Below are 6,290 nucleotides of genomic sequence, written 5' to 3'. Positions count from 1 at the left end.
ATTTATGAATTTGTATGAGTTGTTTTTGCTAAAAATCCAATGAAAAGCAACTTTTTTGAATCTTTTGCTTTCTTTGAATGGATGCTGTGCTTTTGTTTGATAAAATCCAAATTTTAATATATTTATATCAAGGTTTATAAAAATAATAATATAGTCTTTTAAGCAATGTATAAGGTTACATTTAAATAAATTATGCATGTATACAATTTCTCCATTCTAAGCCATGCTTCAACATATCATAATTTTGTCTTAATAAAGTATTTAATAATTTATTTTATGCATTAAATTATGCTTTACTTTAATTTATTAATTTGTATAACTTTATTTAATAATTTTCTCACCTTGATACAAGACATTAGTTTCTTAATGTTCATCTATTAGGCACAATGTAACTAGCATCACATGTGTACACATGCAACAAGTCATGAGTTATTTGGCAAACAAAATATGAGAATTCACAACAGTAAATAGATAAAAATTATTTTATTTTTACAGCAATTCTCAAAATGATATTGGTGTAAAAAATGATGGATGATTAGTTATGTGTAGTGTTATCTCATGTGGTGAATTTGCATTATATCAAGGTAATCTGAAACATTAATGTATTATCTTATTCAGTGAATTTGTATATACTTTATGAAAATAAGGTGGCCATGGATTTTCATTAAACTTTGCCTCATGTGAGAATCTATGTATGTCAATAATTAATGTGATTACAAGTGGTATGTAGTTATTAGATAACCATGGATTGGAAATAGTGATGATTTTTAAATCCACTTCTTAATTTTCAATAGAACAATTTTTATATTTATTAAGATATCTATGGTATTGATGAATAATTCTAGTGGTCATCTTGTTAAGTTCAATGGTAACTTCGGGTATTAGGATTTTTGTGTTTTTTTTAAAAATAATGATGGATCTTTTATAATTAGAGTTATTGATAAAGTTTTCTTAAAGGATTTCAACAAATAAATGTGAAATGAATGGTGATTTTGTTAACAGGGAGAAATGCTGAACTTCAATGTATAGCTTGAAACTAAAGTGTACTTTGGATGGTTTTTCAAAAATTTATCTCATCTTTTCAAATATGAAGGCATAATTTGATTCTCACAAATATATCTTTAAACAAAATTTATAAACTAAGTTTTTTATGTTAAAATCTTTTATTTAATATATCTATGTTATCCCATTCGAAGTCCTTTTTTTGTTTTAAAATAAATAAATAAGTTATTTTTAAATATATTTCTCTTTAATGTGAATTAATAGTTTTTTCATTTTCCTAAATAAGAGGGAATGAGCAATATAAATTATTTATCAATTACTATATTAAGTTAATAATATGCCACAATTACTAGTTAAAAAATGCTAAGGGGATCACTCATAAGTATCCAATAATATTTTTATATTTTAATTCAAAAAATATATTTAGCATATAACAAAACCTCAAACTTGTTATTTCTTTTGTTTATTTGAGATTGGCAATCCTTGGCTTGTCATAGATAAACATTTCAAGTGTGAATGGGTTTTCTTGGAGTATCCCTTGATATAGTTTTGTAAAGGTGATTGGTTGAATGTCTTGAGTTCTTGACAGTTTGTCAAACCTTCAATTGTTGAAGATGGTACTAGCATCTTTATTTGTCTAATCTTAACTCTTAGGTACGGCTTACAATGTAAAAAAAAGAATTAGTCCTTTTAACCCTTAAAAAAACAAAAAGAGAGTAGAGTTTGTACATGTATCCCTTAGTGGCAAATATACATCCACAATGATGTTATTGGTGTAGTGTGTTGGAGTGTAATTAAGGCTTGAGTGTTAATGTCTTGGTTCTTTCCAAAAAAAAAAAAAAGAGAGAGAACACAAGGGCTTTATTGTAAACCTTATAAAATCATAGATAGAGGAAAACGTGTTTAGTGATTCAAATTGATTGAGGTATCCTAGCTTAAAAATTTGTCAATCTTAATCAAATTGAAGAGAGCCACTAGTGGAATAAAAATGGGGCCATGGGGTTTAGTAGAATACTCGAAGTTGAGGATTATGAAGGCGTATATGTAGTAGGCCTTGTAAAGGTGGTGTTTGGAGTTGGCATATCCATTTGGGAAGTTGAGGTCATATTGGACTTCACAATTATACAATCCAATATCTTTCAATTAAGTCCTGTAGGTGGCCTTGATTACAATACAATATTTGGGTAGAAGAATTGGCAGAGAAGTATTGGATGTTGAAATGCCCACAAATTCACAAAGGTGTAGGTTGGCTTGGTCATCTATTATAATTAAGCCACCTTTAAAAAAAAAAGTAAATCTAAAAAAGGTTTTTTACAAGTGCAATTGATTATTATTCTAGTTTTTGTTAGGAATAACAATGTAATTTGGCATAATAATAAGATTTTTAGAGGTACTTTGTATGATTGTCTTATGGCAAGGTACTTAAAGCTTTTGTTAATATAGATGAAAGATGTTTATTGATGACAATGTACCATATGATTGTATTTGGTTCTACATGTCAATCTCTATATTTAAAAAAAATATATTTTGCAACATTAATGGATGAGCAACGTAGTCTAAAGACTTTAATTATTTATGCATTATTCATGTATGCAGTAACTTATTCAAGGAATTGTAACCATTTATGCTATCAATCATATTAATCTTGACAAATTGATGTTTGCTTTTACCATATGTAGGCAAAATGAATGTGTCTTTTGAACTATGTATGAGATTTGAAAGTGTTTTTAAAATGCATTAGATAAACAATAATTACAAGTTTTTGAATCTAATTAGATTTGGCGAGAAACTTGTCATATAGCTTAAGATGTACTAATGAAGACTACATAGCAAAACATAAAACCAAAAAGTAGAAAGTTTCTTAGTCAAAGTCTACGATGTGGTAGCTTTCACATTTGTCTAATTTTTTTGATTAAGTGTTTCAAGAAGATATGCACTTTTCCTTGTTTTACTTTACTTTTTTAAATTGTTCATTATGACAAAAAGGTAGATTATGCCAACATGGTTGTAGCTCAAGTGGTTTGAGTGTGTGGGTGTGTACATGGGTGCATGAGTTCAAACCTTGGGTATACCCTTAAAGCATCTTTCAGACATTCCATCCTTTCTCATTAAAAAAACAAAAGATGAATTATAATATTGTGAAAGAGTGTACGTATGAAAATTGTAGATGCCTTGCTAAAGTCAAGCTTGTATTGATGAGACAACTAAATTAGCAAATTACATTAATTCTAATTAGTTTCATGTTGAAGAATAGCAATGAATAATGAGTTATTTAATTACAAATAACCAAGTAATTACATAACTATACATTTATATAACATGCGCGTGCATGCACACATGCGCGCGCGCACACGTGCACACGCACGCACGCACACACTCTGGCATACATGGACTCTTCTTTGTCTTCTATGTTGCATTCCGTCATCAGTCTGATCCTATGCCCTCATTGACACCTTGGGGTCCATTCGGGGACTAATCAATTGTCTTTTATATTAGAGTTCATTTAGTTCAGTGTAGATTTTCTTCTTCCATTCTCTTCTTTCATTGCAACCTTTCTCTCCCATCTCTCTGTGTTCACATTTCCTCTTTATGCACTCTCAGATGGTATCAGAGCCAAAGTAAGGACTTGGAGGTTCTATGAAGAGAAGACCACCCTCAGTTTGTTGTTTGGAGCACATCCATCACAACACACACACAGATTTTGTGCCTTGATCGGGCCTTCTACAAAGTGTGTGGGACATATATGACTCCTTGTAGGCTTTTGAATAGTTATGGACTACCAATTTGACAGGTTTGATGACTCAGATATGCAAGGACCATTCAATATTCCGCCAATACACAATCACATCAAATTTCCCTCACGAAGAGTGACACAAAAAACAGCATTCATTCCCTTATTCTCACTCTAATAGTCTCCAAACAAGATTCTGTCCTTGTGCATGTACATAGACTTCGAATCGCTGTAGAGGTCTGGAGGAAGCTCTCTTCTCTCAACCATCACAAGACCTTTGCCCACCGTATCACCATAGAGAAGAAACTCTGAATGCATTTTACTGACGATTCCCCTTCTATGTAAGACCACATCAACAAAATGGAGAACATGTGGGATAAGCTTGCATCCCTTGCTAGGACAATCTCATCAAAGGACATAGCAATGATTCTCATTACTTAGTTGCCATCTCCCAACTATGATGTCTTCTACACTAGCTTTCTTATCTCCAAGACTCCGGAGATTCTTCTATGGGAAGGGCTAGCTCCACTCGTTTTGAAGCTAGAAGAGTGACTCAAGGAGACTAATACTAGCCTGATAGGTTTCTGGGAACAAGTCAGACCCCGAATGCCTTGTTTTCTTAGGGGATCTAGCCTTACTAAGGCTTTTATTGCAAGTTCAAGAGGGTGCAACACGAGGGACAAGAAGGCCCAAAACAAGAAGAAGAAGAAGCATGTTAATTTCAAGTACTCCTTGGACACCAACACAGATTCAAAGAAGCCTAAATGCCCACATTGTGGGAAAGGTACACATCCCGAGGATAAGAGTTGAAAGAAATACCCTATCCTTTATCTAGGAGTGACGGATGGAGCTAAGACATCTAAGCCCTCCTCCTACTTTCTCATAGACTCTTACACACAAGTCTGTGTTCCTTCATATACATGAGATGGAGTCCTCTTCTTCGTTAGCTACAAAGAGGCCTTGGCTTATCAATAGGGGTGCTTCAAGTCATATGACCCTTGGAGGAGATAGGCTATAGGATCTTTGGTGAGATTTTTTCAATGCCTATTTGCGGTGTTGGCAGCTTGCCATTATTGCCTGTCCGTCCATCAAGCTCCATTTCAGAAGTCCTATATGTTCCACAGTTGGGTTTTCCGCTCTTCTCAATTCATGGTCTTACTAGACTTGGAACCAAGGTTGTCTTCACTGAGCAAACTAGACTTGGTACCCCTCCATCCCTTTCAGAGAGGGATGACATTGGTGATGGAGCTGTGGATTCACTCGCCCCTTATGTTTCAAAGCGGCATCCCCAAGATCGTGAGGGGCTACTTCATTGATGAACTTCATCTGCATTGGAAATCGTGTCCTGCATAATCATCTCTTACTTGAACCACATCGAGGATTTGAGAGGGGATGTTGGCACTCATGTGTCCTGAACAATCATCTCTTGCTTGTGAACCTAACTTTGAGTCAAATGGGGACATTAGGAGGCCTGACTCTCAATCAATCATGTGTTTTGATGGAGGAGGCAGCTCTCTCTAGAGGATGCATTTCTTTTCTATTAGATTTAGGAGAGTTTACACTGCTCGGTTCTTTTCTAGCCCAGTGCATTTCTTTTTCAATGGGTGTCGTTCGTGGACTATGTTCACAATGGACATGTCGCGATTTGACCATGCAGGTTGTATCTAGTGATTTTATTATTATTTTATCCAAATGCAGGCTAGCTAGCATTTTCACCCTTGTTTGAATAGGTTGGCTAATTTTGGACAGTTTTTGCTTTTTATAAGAGGCCTAGTCAGTTGACTAATTATTCACAGCTTCATCCTTTGCAAGTTTCAACACATTGTAACATACAAGGACTCTCCCCCATCTTCTCGAGCCACCTTCATCACCCTGATCTGATGCCCTCACTAATGCCTTGGATTTCATCCACAAGCTGATCTATCCTCTTTTGTATTTAGCTTCCATTCAGGTCACGGCAGATTTTCTTCTTCCATTATCTTCTTTCATTTCAGTCTTTCTCTTCCCTTCTCTCTCTCGGCACTTGTATTTCCTCTTTCATTGCGCACTCTCAAATAGCTAACCATTGTAGAGAAGTAATTATGAAGCTCCAAAAAACAATAGCTACATTGTACATGTGCAATCTTAAAGAGAGACAACATAAGCCCAAAAAGGAACCAAGGAGAAGAAACAAAATAGAAAAGTGACAAGCATGAACCATCAATAATAAATATGGGCCCTAGATCATGGGTCATGCAGTCCAGGACAAAAAGGAACCAAGGAGAAGAAACAAAACAGAAAAGTGACAAGCATGAACCATCAATAATAAATATGGGCCCTAGATCATGGGTCACTGGGTCCAGGCCATGACTCATGAAGCAAGTTACAACCTTGTGAATCATCAATGGAAGCATCATCCTCATCAATATCCTCATGTGAAGGATCTATTATCGGGCCCTGGGTGATGGGGCATGGGGTCTAGGCCATGGCTCATGAAGTAATCCATAGTCTCATGACTCATCAATGGAAGCCTCATCTTCATCGGTATCCTCATGTGAAGCGTCCTCCTTCACATATC

This window comes from Lygodium microphyllum, chromosome 10 (genome assembly GCF_053477565.2).
Source record: "Lygodium microphyllum isolate KBCC chromosome 10, Lygodium_microphyllum_v1.1.10, whole genome shotgun sequence".
NCBI lineage: Eukaryota > Viridiplantae > Streptophyta > Polypodiopsida > Schizaeales > Lygodiaceae > Lygodium > Lygodium microphyllum.
Note: the sequence above shows the minus strand (reverse complement) of the source record.